Source organism: Plecotus auritus, assembly GCF_963455305.1.
Source record: "Plecotus auritus genome assembly, chromosome: 11".
NCBI lineage: Eukaryota > Metazoa > Chordata > Mammalia > Chiroptera > Vespertilionidae > Plecotus > Plecotus auritus.
In genome coordinates this window covers 21,410,144-21,430,965 of record NC_137777.1, presented here as the reverse complement: position 1 = coordinate 21,430,965, position 20,822 = coordinate 21,410,144, and positions in this window count along the sequence as shown.

Sequence of the window (20,822 nt, the reverse complement as noted above, 5' to 3'; positions counted from 1 at the left end):
TAGCATAACTAGCCTGAGGCACCCTTGTGTCCGCACGCACATACTGCTGCAAGGTCATTGGGAATCCATTGAAATGAGTCACGTATATCTTTGAGTCCAACAAAGTGGTAAGCACAGTGTTTCATATTCCAAATAAGTATTTCTGGAATGGAAATGAAGCATACCTCTAAGGACTGAGTGTTCAGTCACCACTATCATCCTAATTGAGCAGGTTCCTTAATTTTCTTGATTGCAAAATGAAAAGGTTACACAAGATGATCCTGCACTTCCCTGTGCTGTCCACAACCGCACTTCAATTTACCTTTTTCATTGTTCTCATTACATGCTGTTATATTTCCATTAGATAGTAAAAAAATCTGATCTATCATTTCATGTATAGTGCCTATTTGACACATTCAGACTCCCAGTAAATATTTGTTGAATACGTAAATAACCCGAATCCTTATTATGTTTACAATACACATTATAGTAATTTAATGCATTAATTACACCATGCCTTATGTTTATTATTGAGTTGTACTCATTTTCTCCTAAAGCATTTGGGAATGCATAATGCGTGATTGGGGAAATGTAGTATTTTTATGAGGGTTGTTTGATAAATTATGGAGTGGGGACTTTTAGCACACCTGCACAAACTCATGTGAGAGCAGAAGATAAGAGTTGTTTGCCCCTAGCGGAAAAGTGCCACCACGCTAAAACAAAGGATCTCTGTTCTGTTTCGTTTCCAGATGGTCTAATGTTACAAGAGTTGAGTCCCACTAAATTATAGTGGAAATGTGTGTTCTTTAAAAATAAATCTGCATAAATTACTTCTAAAATTCAAGGGACTGAGTTTGCACTATTCATACAAATAAATCGCACAACCAACAGTGACGTTCAAATTAAATATCAGTGACTTCTCTTCTCCTTTGGTCATGAAGAAAATTAGGAAATCTTCCTTTGAAAAGAGCAGCCTGTCCAGTATATCATACGTTCTAATTTTCAAGTCAAAGTGATGGAACTGGTTAACATGAGGAAACGTGTTTGAGAATGCAGAAAGGTTTGTGAATTAAAACAATATCCATCACTTTAAAGAATTATTGAAAAGCATATTTATATGAATATCTGATGAAGTTCGTAAGGCAAAAGCTATATTTTAAAGGAAAGAAATGTAGGTTTTCTTTTATTTGTTCTGATACTCTTTTACCACCATTGGGTGGTGTATGAGGATTCTAACTGCTGATAAAAATAAGCCCGACAATTTCAAGGACTTCAGCCAGCAGGCGTGTATTTCTTCATCATGTAATTGTTCAATATGAGAAAGTTCCTAGTTCATAAGTAGCTTTCTACTTCATGGCTGGTTAGGGGCCCAGACTCCTCCTATTCTGAACTTTAGCTCTGCCCTAGGGTTTCAGAATATTCTGCATCCAGCTGGCTGATGGGGGCATAGAGGGCACATGATATATACACAGGTGGTCCCGTATAGGTGCAAGGCACCTGGACATGTAGTGCCTGGAAAGACAGCTACTTCCCGATGGTGTCACTGTACTGTGGACAGGGGAGCACACATTTACGGTAGAAAATCAATCATCTCTGCTTCATGCGTTCAGGGTCATTCTCACATTGGAAATGAAACCATAGTCTTGCTTGTCTCAAAGTATCACTTCATCATTCTGTCTTGAAACTCCATAAAAGTTCATTTTGTGTTGATTTTTTTTAATTGGGGCTGGAAGGCTGGTAGAATGATAAACACAAAAACATTTTATAAGCAAATAGTCAATAGGTAAAAATATTTCCATAAATCGGTTGAGATTGGAGACTGCTGATCCATACTTTTTTATAACACACAGAATCTCCATATTTACAAAGAAATGTTGCTAATATCTGTAGTATAAATAGTAGTATTCAGTTAATGTTTTCAGTTTTTTAATAAAATGCACTCACATTCACTTCATTGTTCCTCCCTGTGACCGTCTTTAGGAAATATAGGTAAGAGATTACAGCCTATATCCAATAAATAACAACTCTCTATTTCTACCTTCTTCCAAGATCTTGGTGACCACAATTCTACTTTCTGTTTCTGTGTATTTAACTACTCTAGAAACCTCATATTGTTACCAGAAAGTGGAGCTGGCCCTGGGTGGCTCTGCCTAGGGCTGGCAGGTATGTGTGGGTTCTTGACCAAGCATGATATAAAATAAGAACTCCATATTTTGTTTGTTTCTTAAATTCCCCACTTTATTGTCATCTGAGCAAATATTGTATCCTGTTTATATGTTAATCATTCTTCTTTGACCTCTGCATAAATCTTGGTCAAAAGAGAAGGAAACCATACAGTGTTTTGAACATAGATGATACAAAGAATATTTGACTGCAATAGGAAAATGGAGTAATGCAGGACTGGCTCAGAAGCAGTAAAGGAATCTTTAAAGAATATAGGAATAGCAAGTATATAAACTAATATCGGGTGTACAACATAACATAAGCCACCACCCTTAGGGCTGAGATGGAGCGCATGAGGAAGTTTTCCTCACCGGAAATGAGAGCCAGACAGTGTTGGGGAGGGCATGACTGTGACTTGCTGGGTGATGGAGAGATTGCTGTGGTCCCAGCAGAACTTGCGGGAAGTCCACTCTGAAGGAGGCCAGGAGAGGCTTTGCACCGGGAGGTGCCTCATCAGATGTCTTCACCATCGCGTTGTCCAAGGCGGTTGCAGGCAGAGGTGATGGCTTTTGGGCGATGCTGGCTGCTGTAATTATAGGAGCCAGGCACCAGCAAAACCATGATGTGCCCCGCAGGAAACGCGTGCTGGAGAAGCCGCTGGAGCCGCACAGGCAGCCGCGTGAGCGCACCTACAACAGGAAACGAACCCTTTCCTCCTGGGGTGTCTCCCATCTCCCTGGACTGATAGAACTTAGCAACGTGGCAGCTGGAAAAAGAAGAAAAAGTAAAGAACCAAGATTCGTTTTCATAGAGCAGGCAAAAAGGGTGAACTTGGAGCTGAGAGTCAATGAATTATTACCTTGGCAAAGCCTTTTTCTGGTGGTTCTTCCCTTTTGAGTGATCACAGGACAGAGAGCTCCCCCTCCCCCCTTCCAAATTTTGCCTGACATTTCTTATCACTGTACTACATTAGAAAAGTGACTGGTTCCACTGTGTGCCCCTCGACTTGCAAAGCGTAGGGAATATTGAAAGAACTCAGTAGTTTTCACGTTAGTGAGTAAACGCTGAATAAGGTAACACCCACCGCTAAATCCCGCCACGATGCTTTCCCTGAGCTACTGGGCACGTGCACCTGAATGTCCTACAGGTCCTGAGGCCTGAACTCCTCTTCTACGACCTCTGTATTAGTAAAGGGTCATTTCCTGCTCAGTGACCCTACTTAGACACCTGGAAATCTCCCTTTCTCCCCCCTCCCCCCACTCTTCATATTAAATCAATTTATCAGGGCTTCGCTGCACTATTTCTCACTTGTTGATTATGCTCCCTACTGAGATAGTCTAGGTTCAGGCTCCTGTGATAGCTCTTTGGATATTGTGGGATCTTTCCTGCTGGCCTTGTTCTGCCTTCAGTTTTGCAAGCCTCCGATTTAACCTTTATACTGTTGTCCTTGTTATCTAATAAAATGCAAATCTCATCATGGACAGTAACTGCTTTGTTTGATCCTTCTGAGGTTTTCTGTTGCTTAAAGCAATGCTTTTCAGCTTGTGCTCTTAGGAAACCCTAGGTGAATACAGTGACCTTTAGGTGTTGTGAAAAAGAAAAGAAACAGAGAAAAAGATTCTGGGACCCACTTTTTTGTTTCTTACTGAGCAGCTTAACACTCTCTCTTGTATGTGTTTTTATAAGATTTTCATTTGAATAATGTGTTTCACTTCAGGCAACTATAACAAAATTGCAATGAAACAATTTTGAAAACAGTTGAAGTGTAAGATAAGTTAACAAATCTTTGATATGGCATAAGTGATCATCTACAACCTGGATTTTGACTAATTTTCAGGCTGATCTAATACTTCATACCCTGACAAGGAAGAAAAAAATCAAACATAGATATACTCAATTATTCAAAGTTCCCTGAATATGCCACATGTTTATTCACTCTTCCAAAAAATAACTTGAGTGTCTACTGTGTGTCAGCTATTATACCAAATGCTGGGGACATAATGGTGATAAAAATTTCAAAAATCCAATCCGTTAACTATTAAAATATAGAATAGAAGTATATGAGAAGCACTCTGGAATTAAAAAAAAAAAAAAAAAAAACTAGAAAAGAGAGGGAGTTTGAGGGATATTGTTTTAATTATTAACATGATGGCCAGAGACATTCTAACAGGGTGTGGAATATGAGTAGCCAGAGACATTCTAACAGGGTGTGGAATATGAGTAAAGTGTCCAAGTTGGTGAGCAAAGCAAGCAGTCTAGATCTCTGAGGGAAGAGCTTTTCAAGCAGGGAACATAAAATGCCAGTTCCTGCAAGGAAGAGTATGTCTAGAATGTTGGAGAAACACCAAAATAAATAAATAAATAAATAAATAAATAAATAAATAAAGCCAGTGTGGCTAGAGTAGAGAGAACTAGACAATGTAGTGGGAGATGAGATCCTGGACAAGATGGGAACCAAAGTGTAAAGACCAAGTAGGTCACTGTAATTATTTTGGTTTTTTTCTCAGGATGTAGTTTCCTAGGGCTGCATCAACAAAGCAGCACAAGTTGGGTGGATTATGTAAAACAACATATATTTATTCTGTCACCGTTATGGAGCCCAGGAGTTCAAAATCAAGGTGTGAGCAGGGCCATGCTCCCTCTGTGGGCTGTAAGGGAGGGTCCTTCTTTGCCTCTCCCTAACTTCTGGTGCTGACCATCAATCCTTGGCGTCCCTTAGCTTGTATCTGTATCACTCTAATCTCTGCCTCTGTCACCACCTGGCATTGGCCCTGTGGGACTCCCCCTCCTCTTTTCATGAGGACCTGAGTCGTATTGGTCATGCTCCAGTATGACCTCGTATTAACATAATTACATCTGCAATGACCTATTTCCAAATAAGGTCAGTGTCTGAGATATTGAGGGTTAGGACGTCAACCTGTCTTTCTGGAGACACAAGTTAATCCATAGAACATGGAAAGCAGAAAGTTTTGATATACAAATTACATTATCTGAATTACATTTTAAAAATAGACTTTTGGCTGCAATGTTTAGGAACTAAATGGGACAAAATTGGAAGCAGGAAGAGCAGGAAGGAGTTGGTGGTAGATAATAGTTTTGGAGCAAGGCAGCAATAGTGAAGGTGGTGCAAAGTGATGGAATTAGACATATTTCAAAGGTAGAGCTGACAGGATTTACTAATAGTTTCAATCTCTGAGTGAAAAGAGCAGTTTAGATAATTCCAACATTTGGGCCTCAGCAAGTAGAAACGTGGAATTATTAACTGAGGAGAAAATTTAAAATGAGAGTCTAGGAGGATAACATTTGGATTTTAAGTGAATACATTAACTTTGAGAAATGCTTGAAGCAGGCTGCCTGATAAGTCTTGGTTTATACCTATTGCCTATGTTATGTATAATGAAACGCATTCCTGGTATTTCATATTTTAGCAAAATATGCATATCAGGAGTGCATTAGCTTACTGTGGCTACGATAAAAAATTACCCAAAACCGGGTGACTTAAACCAACACATTTATTCTCTCAAAGTTCTGAGGGCAGGATTGGTTCCTTCCAGAAATTTTGAGGGATAATTTCTTCCATGCTTCTCTCCTACCTCTGGTGGCTGCCAGCTGTCCTTGATACTTCCTGGTTTGTAGATGCTTCGTTCCAATCTCTGCTTCCATCTTCACATTGCCTTCTTCTCTGTGTCCTTTCCCCTCCTCCTGTCTTATAAGAACACTTGCTAGGTTTAGGGTCTATCCAAACCAGAATGGTCTCATCCTGAGATACTTATTACATCTACAAAAACCTCTTTGTAAACTGGCTGGTGTGGCACAATGGTTGAGCATTGACCTATGAACCAGAAGGTTATGGTTTGATTCCTGGTCAGGGCACATACCTGGTTGCAGGCTTAATCCCTAGTAGGGCGCATGCAGGAGGTAGCTGATCAATGATCCCGTCTCATCATTGATGTTTCTATCTTTCTCTCTCTCTCCCCCTTCCTCTCTGAAATTATATATATATATATATATACACACACACATATATATGTGTGTGTGTGTGTGTATATGTATATATACTGTATATTTAAACTTCTTTGTAGATAAATTTGCACTCACAGGTCATAACAGTGAGGTCCTAGGTTCCAAAGCTGAGAAATAAATCTCTGTTTAAACCACCCAGTCTACAGTATTTTGTTATGATAACCAAGCCGACTATCATAACACAAGTGGGGCAGTGTGTTTCTATTTACTGTATAAAAATTAGAAGGCCAACATTTAGCTCAAACATTTATAGCTACTTGAAAATATTTCACTCAATGATAACGATTTCATCCATGTAGCTGCCAAAGGTGTGTTTAATCTCGTTCTGAAGATTGACTTTTTATTTCAGTAGTTATTTTTATTTTGATGGAATTTCTCTTCTAAAATAATTTTTCTTATTTTGGATTTTGACATTTCTTGTGCAAATATAGAAAAGTGAAGTAATAGTTCCATTAACAGAAGTACTTCACGGATATACTAGTATGATACCAGTTTTATATCAAAAGTTGTTAAATGGTTCAAGTAGAAAAAACAATTCCAATAATGGCTTAGTTTTTAAACTAGAGGCCTGGTGCATGAAATTTGTGCATGGGGGCGGGGGGTGTCCCTCAACCCAGCCTGCACCCTCTCCAATCTGGGACTCCTCGAGGGATGTCCGACTGCCTGTTTAGGGCAGTCGGACATCCCTCTCACAATCTAGGACTGCTGGCTCCCAACTGCTCACCTGCCTGCCTTCCATATTGCCCCTAACCACATCTGCCTGCCAGCCTGATCACCCCCTAATTACTCCCTGCCAGCCAAATTGATGTCTAACTGCTCCCCTGCCAGCCTGTTTTCCCCTAACTGCCCTCCCCTGCAGACCTGGTCACCCCTAACTGCCCTCCCCTGCAGGCCTGGTCCCCCCCAACTGCCCTCCCCTGCAGGCCTGGTTCCCCCCAACTTCCCTCCTCTGCTGGCTTGGTCACCCCTAACTGCCCTCCCCTGCAGGCTTGATCGCCCACAATTGCCCTCCCTTGCAGGCCTGGTCCCTCCCAACTGCCCTCCCCTGCTGGCCATCTTATGGTGGCCATCTTGTGTCAACATGGGGGCAGGATCTTTGACCACATGGGGGCAGCCATCTTGTGTGTTGGAGTGATGGTCAATCTGCATATTACTCTTTTATTAGATAGGATAGAGGCCTGGTGCACAGGTGGGGGCCAGCTGGTTTGCCCTGAAGGGTGTCCCGGATCAGGGTGGGGTTCCCTTGGGGCATGGGGCAGCCTGGGCAAGGGGCCTGTGGTGGTTTGCAGGCCGGCCACGCCCCCTGGCGACCCAAGCGGAGGCCCTGGTATCTGGGATTTATTTATCTTCTACAATTGAAACATTGTAGCCTGGAGCAGGGCCAAGCCTTCTGCTTTCTCCGTGGCAACAGCCATTTCTGTTGGGATTTATGTATCTTCTATAATTGAAACTTTGTAGTCTTAAGTGGAGGCCTGGGCCAGCCAGGGCTGCAGAAGCTTGGCTTCCTCCATCGCCGCGGGCAACCCTAGCCTCCTGCTCTTTCCAGCTCCGTGGCTGCCACCATTTCTGTTTGGATTTATGTATCTTTTATCATTGAAACTTTGTAGCCTTGAGTGGAGGCCTAGGCCGGCAAGGGCAGGTGGAAAGCTTGGCTTCCTCCATTGCAGAGGAAACCCAAGCCTCCCTCCTGCTCTCTGTGGCCTTAGCCATCCTCGTTGGGTTTATTTGTATATTTGCTCCTGATTGGCTGGTGGGCATGGCTTGTGGGCGTAGCTTGTGGTTGTAGCGGAGTGATGGTTAATTTGCATATTACTCTCTTATTAGACAGGATTCCAATTCATGAAATGTAAAATTGTTGAACACTCGTAGTGATCAGGTGAAATATCTTACAAAATAATGATTATTTATTACAAATTCAACTAAATGGTTCAACATTTAAAATAAAATGATGTTAGGGAAACAAAGTTTGTTGCAGAAAAGTTACGAGGTAAAAATTTAAAAGTTAGTAAATTGAAAAAATTGGAATAAGAGATATATACATAACGCTACATTTTACATAATAACAATGACTGCAATTCATTTTTTTTGGTGTCAAAGCTGGTGTCCAGTAGAAAATATTGTCAAGTGTAGTAATGCTTTCTATCTTTGCTGCCCATGTATACATATTTAAGGCTTTGAAGAATTACTTAGTAATTGAACATAATTACTTAATAAATGAATTTTTAATAGTATTAAATGATTTTGTAAAGGCGCCCTCAAAATTTTGTTTTTCATTTTCTTGTGTTTAGCACCACTTCTATTTTCAAAAATGTGTCTGATAACTTGTCTAAAGTTAGTGTTTATGTATCTAATTGAACATTTCAAGAAAGCTGTAGGATGGTGTGTGGGATTTCAGGATAGAGGTTTAGGCCAGATATGCAATTTGTAAGTCAACAGTATACAGGTGGAAATTTAAGCCATAAAATAGAATTTTTTCCTCTCACTCTGTAAGGATAAATGAATCAGAATTCTTCATATGTAAAAATAATAATCCTCATTTAAATGTGTATTAAAGGCTATTCTTCAATCTTAATCCCCTAACACTTACTGCTAAGTGGGACTTTTGCATGCTATAAAGTCTTGGTTTTCCATAGTAGAATATTGCCTAACCTAGCCTAGATTAATATGCTGTGAACACAGACATAAATATCTGCTATAATAAAATTATATGACTCACTCATTTCATTTTTCTCAATACTTAATGGGAATTAGCATTAGGAGTAGCAAAATGCCTGTATTCCGTTTGTGATTGCATTATTTCATGCAATATTAGGAAGGCTACTAATAGTATTAACAAAATTTCTGTATTTGATTGCAAGAAAAAGCACTACACATAAGAGAAGTTTACACCTACATTTCCAGCTGCTCAGTTAAAACAACAAAACGAAACGCCTCTATCTGGTGGTTCTGCCAGAAACTCAAAATCAAATGGACAAAAGACAAAAGGCTAAACACAGTTTCCTATCCGTCCTAATTTCCCTCCAGATATTTCTTCTTCCTCTGTTTTCTGTTTCTGCTTGGGAATCACTTGTTTTTAATTTACCTAGCCTTAAAATATTGGGATTACTTCACATGCTCTTTATTCATTTGTCTTGGTCTAAATGATTCCAGATAACCCACCCATACTGCCTGAACCTTTGCAATAGCTCCCACATCCAACTCCATCCTCCACTCTTTCTGTCGTTAGCTTATTCTGACATCCATTTCATTCACTGACTGATGGAAGTACATTTCTTACCAGCCTTTCTGCTTCTGGTCTCTCCCATCTCTAACCTGTCTCACATAATGCTACCAATTTCTAAAGGTCCCTAAGCAGGTCACTCCTCTGCCTAATAATATTTAATATCTTTCCCATAGTTCTTGGAGATAATTTAGATTCCTTAAACTTGCAATTGAATCTCATCTAACTTTTCTAATCCCATCTTTCACTTTTCTATTTTAGAGTGTGGTCCAACCAAATTGAACTACTCTTGCCCACACATAATATCCTTTTTTTTTTTTCTTCCCTCCTCAATTCCCTTCCCAAAGAAATTGCTTCCTCTGCACAATTTTCCTTTTCTCACTTCTGCATATCAAAACATGTACTTCAAATGTCATCTGGCCTCAGCACTCATATAGAAAATTGAGCTGCTGAACTATTTTTTGTACTTAGTTCTAACTTTTTATAAAAGAGATTCAGGATGTCCCCAGAAATGTATACACACTGTACCAGCTGATAACTCACTTAATTTTGAAAATGAACTGTATGTTAATAAACACTGACTTCATAATCATTCAAAGTGTGTATACATTTTTTTGGGGGGACACCTGTATGTACATGGTTATATTAAAATCAATATTCTGTTTTCCTTAGAGAGCCATTTTCCTTATATTTATTTATTTTGGTGGTTACTTCATAACTCCAAACAACAAGTTGTAACTTTACATCAGTTTTTTAAATAATCTCTATTAAAATGGGAGATTAAAGACTCTCACGGTTTAGTTTACAAAATCTACATGTCAGATAAACCTTTCTTGATTGCCACTTGCTTTTTTCCCCCCAGACAATCGCTTTCTAGACTATTGACCAGCTGTTGAGCAATCAATTTCAGGTCAACTTCCATTTGGCCGGGCCCACCTTTGCTAAAGCCTGTATTTCTTTTCCTGCCAACACTTTATTCCATGTTTGAAGAGAGACCTTTCCCTAGACTCCTTGCACTAATAGTTAATAAAAGGGAAACTTTTAACAAGATCAAAAGTAACAAATTGCCTTTCCAGCACAAAGGATGGTTACTCGCAGGTCGAGTCCCACATTTCAAAATGTGCAGGAAATGCCGCTCCCGGCTCAGCTCCTCGGTCTGCCTCCTATGGCTAAAGCAGCTTATCTTTCCCCTCTGGGAATGCCCTTGGAGGCATCCACCCACACTGCTCAGATTGCAGTTGCGAAAGCCTTTCGGGGACAGAGAGAGGCCTGGTGTGTCCCTCTCTACAGCAAAGTGCACCTCCTGAAGCCTTGTTTTCTGTCTTCAGATCGACCCCCTGAAGACAAGTGAAAAATCAGAATATCTGCTTACTTAAGAGAGAGCTGAGCAGTAATCTTGCCTTACAGCCTTTAACGTTGTAACCTCCTATATGTACATAATGCCTGTTTTCTAAAAAAATTAGACTGTTCAGCCATAAATCATACCATATGTAGAATCACACTTTTACAGTCTCTAGACACAGGGCTTTGCTAATGATCAGCCTCTCTCATTTGTTAACCCAAGTTAAGTGAGAGTTGAGTATTTTGTTAACCCTCTCTGCAGTCTTCAGCTCTTTACTCTCTTAGGATGATGAACACACACAACACACTATGAGGTTATAGTGATCAAGTGTAGCAGAGATGAAACCCATCACTAAAAAGGAAGCTTTTTCTAGTAGAAATATAATCTGAACAAATCAGCTTTTCATATAACAAAGGTGGTCTCTTAAGTGATCGTGTAGAAAACCCAGGTCTCTGCCTTCATAACACTTCAAAAAATCCCAAACTATATCAGGTTGTTGCTGTGTGCAGCATATATTATCAGAGAGAAAGCTCTTTCACTACACATATCATTAACTTATATTTTTTTTATTCTCAAATTTGCAACTCGCTTGTCATAGTTCCAAAGTCTTGGACTAAGACTGAGAAATTCCAGCTCAAAGAACCAAGTCCTCTCTCAGCTGTTTAAAACTGCAAGAAAGAGTTCCGATTCTTGTGACTGGGAAAGGCAGCACCACTGTGAGGATCATTTGGAGGTGTCTTTTCTCACATGTGGAGGTTGATGACAGGTGGGTAAAGATGGTGGAACAGCTACTTATTCCTTCCCTTTCCTATAACAAGATGCTAAAACCTTATAGCAAGACAGCATACCAAGGTAACATGACACTTTACAATGCATAATTTACTAAGGCAATGCATGATAACATATTCCATGACACCGAAGGCCTCTGTCAGATCAAGTTTATTAAAAAAAAAAAAAAAAAAAAAAAAAGGCTAGGAGGTGTATTTTGAAGAAAGGATTTATTTAGTAAAGCTACCTTAAGAAGAAAAGTAGTGTAGGGTATTTTCAAAGTTGGCTGTAATATATCTCCATTCCCAAATGCCCTTTTAGAACATTGACACTCCCCATCTGGAGGTAAAATTTAATTCTCTCTCCGTGAATCTAAAGAGTACTGTGACACACCTGTAACCAATGGAAAGTGACAGGAGTGACACTCTATGTTCTCCGAGGCTATGCCATGAAAGGAAAGCTTCCACCTTCTTAGCGGGGATATTGATTCTGGAGCCTACACTGCATTGTATAAAACCCAACCACCCGGAGGCCACCAGAAGAGACAAAATTTAGTGTCTGTCCAAAGCTTCAGGGGAGGCCCCACCTGATAGCCAGTATCAGCCGTTAGACATGTGACAGAAAACACTTCCAGATGATTCCATATCCCAAGTGACAAGTCATCTCCCACCTTCCTATGTTCCCAGGACAGGCCCCAGATAGCATGGAGCAAGAAAAAGCCATCCCCACTGTGCTCGGTCTGATTTCCTGACTCATAGAATCTGTGAGCGCAGTACAATTAATTTGTATACCTTTAAGTTTTAAAAGAATTTGTGACGCAGCAGCAGCAACCAGAAGTGGACCCTACGCTGTGAGCACACGTGGAAGAGGATTGGGAGTCTCTGAGGAGTCACCTGAAGTCTTCCTGAAACCCACTATGCATTGTCTGCATGGAGGGACCTCAGGAGTGACACTCGTACAAAGTGGTTGCCGCAGGGCAGAAGGAAGAAAGCAGAGGCCTGCGGCAGGCAGTACACATCCCCACTGATGACAAGAAGTATGTCACCATTTCCCATGGACAAGAGGGAGGCATTTGGCCTTTTATGTCCTATCAAAGAAGACTGCGGGGAGGGTGAGGGAACTCCACAGCTAATGTCTGAGCGTGGAGACGAGATAAAAGCGTTCAGCTGCAGAAGAGGTAGCAGACATAACAAGGGATGAGCCCAGCAGGGAACTCCTCAGGAACCTTGAAAATTGTCCAGGATAGGAGGAGTTTGACATATCTGCAAGGTCTAGAGAGTTAGAAACAAGTTTATAATATTAGTACTATACTGTACTCTACTATACGAACACGTACTATAATAGCAAAATACTAGCACAATATTATATGACAAGAAATGTATTGTTTATTTCCTTTTGCCTCTCCTCCAAAATTGCAGTTATAGTTAGTGAAGAAATTAAAAGGAAAATAAAAAGTGAAATAAAACAAAAACACACCCAGACCTGTTTATAGAAAAGGGGAATGTGAAGTTGAGGACCCGCCCATGTATCCCATAGTAACCAGATGGAAGGCACAGTCGGTGGTCCCAGACACAGATGAGTAGATGTGGCTGCTAGAGTTAGGGGAAGTTCTCTCTTAAACACCCCCCCCATCTTCTCAATGAAATATTTAGTAGGATTATTATCAAGAGTTAGGGTGGAGGAAAATAGACATGTTGAGGAGAAAGGAGAAGCTATTAAATGGTCATCAAGACAAAAGATTGAACTAGTGTTACTGATGAGTGACTGTAAATATTTCATGTGAGGTCAGAGATCAAGAATTTAAAGTGATTTAGACTGAAGTGGTTATTGAGTCTTCTTCAGCCATGTTTGGCTGTTGGATGGACACATCCAAGGTGGGGCATAAGCAGATTTACAGTTGTGAGTATATGAGTCAGGACCTTAATATTTAAGCGGAGGAAGATGAAAAATGAAGTGAGGTGTGGTGAAGACAAGTAAAAGGCTGGTAGAGTCAAAGCTGGAAGTTCTGAGCAGCTGGAGTGGGGATAGGAGAGGGAGTCAGAAATATAGCAGGTGGTTACCTTAATTTAATGAATCAATGATACACGTGATATTTAAATATAATTTATCCAATCATTAGGATAAATTTGTATTCTATAGAATATTTTATAATATATATCACATATTGTATATATTATGTATTATATGTAATACTAGAGGCCCAATGCATGAAAATTCATGTAAGAGTAGCCTTCCTTCACCTGGCTGCCAGCACCGGCTTCTCTCCAGCACCCGGGACCAGGGCTTCCCTCCAGCCCCAGCTTCATCAGGAAGGATGTCCGGAATGATGTCTGGAACATGTCTTGTCTAATTAGCATATTACCCTTTTATTATTATAGGTAATTAGGATACTCAGATAAGAATGAATATACAGAATTATATTACCCCTTTCAGTATGAATTATAATCTAGTGATTAAACTACATTCATAGATATTTAGTATTCTGTATTACTTTTCAATTTCCATTTTAGATAATTTATGTGCCAAAGCATTTGATGCTCAGATTATTTATAGATACAGAGGCCTTTAAGTCTTGCTACATAAATGGTAAATAATGACACCATAAAATTATCCTTTAATATTACTTTATGAATATGTATGACATTATTATAAATAATATTCATTTCTCAAAACTTCCTTGTAAGCAGGGATAAGTACATTAATAAAACAAACAGTAGGTACTACAACTGTATTGGTTCTGTTCATAATTTCTGCATAAAGAATTTATATAAAAATCTTTCAAACATTTTAAAATTATGTTATTCTCTAGATTAATACTTATTTTTTACATTTTAGAAAGTTCTCTTTGCTACTAAGTAATAGAAAAAAGGAAAAATCATATTGTAGTGTAGGTGAATGATGTCAATTGGCAATTTAACTCCTTTGTCTGTGGTTTCCAGGAATACGGTTGAAAAATCAAAAACAATGGGAAGCCCAAATTCACCACCTGCTGTATTTTATACTTCAGATCTGGATGTAATTAAGCACGAATTTTATTTTCAGCATTGTATTCATTTTTAGCTTTAAATCCCAACTATATTGAGAGATTAAAAGTGTTTCATTGTCAAAGGTATTATACCTTTAAAAAGCTGGCTGTTTCATGAAAGCTGAATGGTTATAATTCTTTATATTTTTTTTCTCAAAAGCAGTTCATGATTATAATTATATACCTATTAAATACCTATTTTAAATGCCCTAGAGATCAATAATAGCAATATGATTTTAAATTTACCCCAAAGCTTGGTTCATAAAATTAAATTGCCCAAATCTAGCAGACAGGAAGTCTTTAATAGGAGACAATTCCTACTTAATTGCTATCTACTTTTGATGATTTTTCATTGATTCTTTAAAGTACAAGTATTTTGGATGAACTATATGGTTAAATCTTAATGGCAATTAATGGGTTAGACTCCTTGAAAGAGTCTTATACTACATTTTAGTTAACTAATATGAATAGCTATTGCAACAAAGGAAATGGTAGGGGAGATTTTAAAATTATTACTTGATGTAAAGGAAACCTTTTTACAAAGCAATTTACTGCCCATTTTTTAGAAATAAAGGAATACTAGATATTTTAAAAGAAAGTATATTTTAAATGTCTTTATGAAGACACATTTTCTGCTTTAGTATCTTTTTCAAAGGAGTAAATTTAATGCTTAAGATTTCGGACCAATAACAGTAAAAACAAACAAACAAACAAACAGAAAAAACAGAGCTGTAAAAAGACACATTTGAGTAGATAGTAAATGTGGTGAGAGAAAAGTGCTAAGTGAGGCGAATCTAATTTTAATCTTGGGCTTCAGCAATTGCTTGCTTTGTAAATTTGAAAAGTTGCTTACCCTTATGGAACTCCAATTTCTGATTTGTAAAGTGGAGAACAAAACTTCCTGATAAACAGGGATAAGAACATAATAAAACAGGCAGTAGGTGCTACACACTTAAGGGTTGTTTGGGAGATAAGAAATCTACAAAGAGGGTTGGGCAGAGGGGTTCGCCTACAGAGGACACTCAGCAGATGCTGGAAATCACTAGCATCCCTGTTTCATTTTTTTAAATCTTTATTGTTGAAAGTATTACATGTGTCCTCTTTCTCCCCCACATGACCCCATCTAGGCTGCCCCTGCCGTCCACCCCAGGCCTTCACCCACCCTACTTTCTGTGTCCATGGGTTATGCATACATGCATACAAGTTCTTTGGATGATCTCTTCCCACCCACCCACCCACCCAACCTACCTTCCCTCTGAGATTCCACAGTCTGTTCCATGCTTCTGTGTCTCTGGATCTATTTTGTTCATCACTTTATTTTGATCATTTGATTCCATATATGTGTGAGATCATGTGATGCTTGTCTTGCTCTGACTGGCTTATTTCACTAAGCATAATACTCTCTGAGTCCTTCCATGCTGTCTCAAAGGGTAAGAGATTTTTTTCTTTACTGCTGCATAGTATTCCATGGTATAGAGAAGTGGTCAGCAAACTCATTAGTCAACAGAGCCAAATATCAACAGTACAACGATTGAAATTTCTTTTGAGAGCCAAATTTTTTTAAACTTCTTCTAATGCCACTTCTTCAGGATAGACTCGCCTAGGCCGTGGTAAATTGTGGAAGAGCCACACTCAAGGGGCCAAAGAGCCGCATGTGGCTCACGAGCCTCAGTTTGCCGACCACTGGTGTAGAGGTACCACAGCTTTTTTATCCACTAATGTATTGATTGGCACTTGGGTTGTTTCCTGATTTTAGCTATTGTAAATAGCACTGCTATGAACATAGGAATGCATATGTTCTTTCTGATTGTTGTTTCAGGCTTCTTAGGACATATTCCTAGAAGTGAGATTACTGGGTCAAACGGCAGTTCCATTTTTAATTTTTTGAGGAGACTCCACACTGATTTCCATAGTGACTCTCCCAGTCTGAATTCCCACCAGCAGTGCCAAGAGACATAGGAAAATGCTCAACATCACTAATCAGAGAGATGCAAATTAAAATGACAATGAGGTACCACCTCACACCTGTGAGGGGAGAATGTGTCAGAATGGCTGCCATTTGCAGTATTTCTTACATAATCCCATAAACATATCTGCCTATTCATATCCTTCATACCTGACTTTGTACCAAAGAGCAAGATTGTGTTTTAAAGCTGTGAAGTGGCCAGATGTCCTTTACTACGAAAGGTGGTAACAATCTGGCTAAAAGTGAGCCCATTTAGAAATCCTAATATCTAAATGAATATAAAATTACTACTATGCTAGAAAGGTTAAAGAAGTGACCTTAATGGTGACAGTTTTGGAAATAATGGGAAAATTAGTATGGCAGACATGATAAAAGCCTTCATATAACAGTAGAGACAATTTATTTTCTTTCTATAGATCATTACTTATCACAGGAACTAAGCTATAACACAAAATATTTTATATTACCCTTCCCTCCTTCTCCCCCCCCCCCCACCAAAAAAAAAAGGGGGGGAAACAAGGCTTAGAAAGATTGTCACTTGCCAAGGTCATTAAACTAGTAATTGTTGGACAGGACTTTATCCCAAACTGATTCTGAAAATTATGTTCTTAACCACTACGTTATATATGTCTTTAAATATTAAGTGTACCTGTATATCATAAAAAAGGCTTTTTGTACAGAAATGTATGAAGAAGGCCTATTAATGAATATTGTCATTGGAAAAGCAGTAAAACAAGAATGATTACATTTTTATTTTTTATTCCACCTTCCTTTCACTACATTTTTATATTTGGATGTGAATTTTCATAAAGAAGTATCTACATACTACAAATACTAAAAATGATATTTTAAAAATACTTTTAAAAATAAAATAAATATAATAAAATACTTTTTATTGATTTCAGAGAAGAAGGGGAGAGGGAGAGAGAGATAGAAACATCAATAATAAGAGAGAATAATTGATCAGCTGCCTCTTACATGCCCCTTACTGGGGATTGAGCCCACAACCTGGGCATGTGCCCTGACCAGGAACTGAACCATGCCCTTCTGGATCATAGGTCAATGCTCAACCACTGAGCCACACCAGCTGGCTTAAAAATGATATTTTACAAAATATTTCTGTCAAAATTTGAATTATTACATAAAATGTATAAAGGCTTCTTACAGCTGGTTCTAAAATATATGAACAGTTCTATCTAGAGGATATTTGTATCACAGGTTTTATTTCCAGTTATTATTTTGAACAGCATTGTTGAAATAATTCACGTCATGCAATTCACTCATTTAAAGTATACAATTCAATTAATAAAAATATTGACAAAGTTGTACAACCATCATGGCAATCTAGTTTTAGAACATTTTTATTCCCTACAAGAACCCAAGTACCAATTAATAATCCTTCCAATCCTCTCTCCCATCAGCTCCTGAAAACAACTGTATAAAGATTTGTCTATTCTGAATTTTACATATAAATGAAATCATATACTGTGGTCTTTTGTGACTAGCTCCTTCCACTTAGGTCATGTTTTCAAAGTTCATGTTGTAGCATTTATCATTTCTTTTTAACAGTGAATAATATCCCATTGTATGGAACGCTGCATTGTATTTACAGTATCTACTCATCAGTTGATGGACATTGGGGTTGTTTCCAGTTTTTGGTGATTATGAGTAATGTTACTCTGAATATTTGCATACAAGTTGTGTGTGTGTGCATGTATGTGTGTGTGTATATGGTATTTATTACTCCTGGGTATATACCCAGAAGCAGAAATTATTGGGTCATCCAAAAATTGTGTTTAGTCTTTGCAAGAACTACCAGATGTTTTCCCCACAGCAGCTGCATGCTTTCATATTACCAACAACAGTATAAGAGGATTCAATTTCTCCCCACACTCACTAACATTTGTTTTTGTCCATATCTTTGGATATAGCTATGCATTCCAGTGAGTGTAAAGTGGTACCACATTGTGGGTTTGTTTTTTGTTTTCCTGATGACAAATAATGTTGAGCAATTTTTCATGTGTGTATTGCTCATTTGTACATTTTAGAGTAATACCTATTCTGATTATTCCTTCTTTAAATTTATCTTTTTTTATTGTTTGAAGTATTACAATAGTAGTACATATGTGTCCTTTTTTTTTCCCCATTGACCTCCCCCCAGCCTCCCCTAACCCCCCGTACATGCCTTTACCTGCCCCCCCCCCCAAGTGTCTTGTATCCATTGGTTATGCTTATATGCATGCGTACAAGTCCTTCGGTTGATCTCTTACAGCCCCCACCCCCCCAACCTCCCCTGCCTTCCTTGAATTTTTATATATTATTCATACTAAACTCTTATTACATATAATGTGAAAATATTTTCTCCCATTAGTGGATTGTCTTTTCACTTCCTTGAGAGTGTCCTTTGATGTACAGAACTATTTAATTTTGGTGACAACCAATTTATCTGACTTTTATTGCTTGTGCTTTTGGTATCAGATCTAAGGAAGTATTGTCAAATTTAAGGTCACAAATATTTACTCCATATGTTATTCCAGGGTTTTTATATATGCATTTCCTATACTTAAGTCTTTGATTTATTTAGAGTTAATTTTGATATTTGGTGTGAAGTAGGTGTCCATTCTTTTATATGTGAATATCCAATTGTAATCCATTCTTATTGGATACTAGAGGCCCAGTGCACGAAATTCGTGCATGGGGGGGGTGTCCCTCAGCCCAGCCTGCACCCTCTCCAATCTGGGACCCCTCGAGGGATGTCTGACTGCCCGTTTAACGGGAAATCGGATACCCTCTCACAATTCAGGACTGCTGGCTCCCAACTGCTCACCTGCCTGCCTTCCTTATTGCCCCTAACTGCTTCTGCCTGCCAGCCTGATCACCCCTAACCACTCCCCTGCCAGCCTGATTGATGCCTAACTGCTCCCCTGCCAGCCTGTTTTCTCCTAACTGCCCTCCCCTGCAGGCCTGGTCACCCCTAACTGCCCTCCCCTGCAGGCCTGGTCCCTCCCAACTGCCCTCCCCTGCTGGCCTGATCGCCCACAACTGCCCTCCCTTGCAGGCCTGGTCCCTCCCAATTGCCCTCCCTTGCCGGCCATCTTGTGTCCACATGGGGGCAGGATCTTTGACCACATGGGGGCAGCCATCTTGTGTGTTGGAGTGATGGTCAATCTGCATATTACTCTTTTATTAGATAGGATAGAGGCCTGGTACACAGGTGGGGGCCAGCTGGTTTGCCCTGAAGGGTGTCCCAGATCAGGGTGGGGATTCCCTTGGGGTGTGGGGCAGCCTGGGCGAGGGGCCTGTGGTGGTTTGCAGGCCAGCCATGCCCCCTGGTGACCCAAGCAGAGGCCCTGGTATCTGGGGTTTATTTATCTTCTACAATTGAAACTTTGTATCCTGGAGTGGAGCCAAGCCTTCTGCTTGCTCTGTGGCGGCAGCCATTTCTGTTGGGGTTTATGTATCTTCTATCACTGAAACTTTGTAGCCTTGAGTGGAGGCCTAGGCCGGCAAGGGCAGGTGGAAAGCTTGGCTTCCTCCATCGCCAGGGAAACCCAAGCCTACCTCCTGCTCTCTGTGGCCATAGCCATCTTGGTTGGGTTTATTTGCATATTTGCTCCTGATTGGCTGGTGGGCGTGGCTTGTGGCCATGGCTTGTGGGTGTAGTGGAGTGATGGTTAATTTGCATATTACTCTTTTATTAGATAGGATTCCAGTGGAGCTGAGAATAAACAGCTCCATTTGTTGAAGAGACCATTCTCTTCCCATTGAATGATCTTGGCAACTTTGTTGAAAATCAAGTGAACATAGATGCTTGCATTTATTTACCAGACTCTTAATTCTATCATGTCAATCTATATGTATATCCATATGCCAGTGCAAGAATATCTGGATTACTGTAACTTTGTACTAAGTTTGAAACTGGGACATGTGAGTCTGCCAACTTTGTTCCTCTTTTGAATAACAGTTTTAGCTATTCTGACTCCCTTGAATTCCCAAACGAGTTTCAGTATCATCTATGCTAAGTCTGTAAAAATAGTCATTGAAATTTTGATAAGGATTGCATTAAATTTTAGATAAATTTAAAGATATCATGTTAACCATATTGTCTTTTTATTTTTTTTTTAATTTTTGGATTTTTTTTAGGAGCGAGAGAGAGAAAAAGAGCAATTTGTTGTTCCACTTATTTAGTATTCATTGGTTGCTTCTTATATGTGCCCTGTCCAGGGATTGAATCCACAAACTTGGCATATCCAGACAATGCTCTAATCAACTGAGCAACCAGGCCAGGGCCTATATTAAGTCTTGAAGACAGAATTACTTTCCATTCACTTAGGTC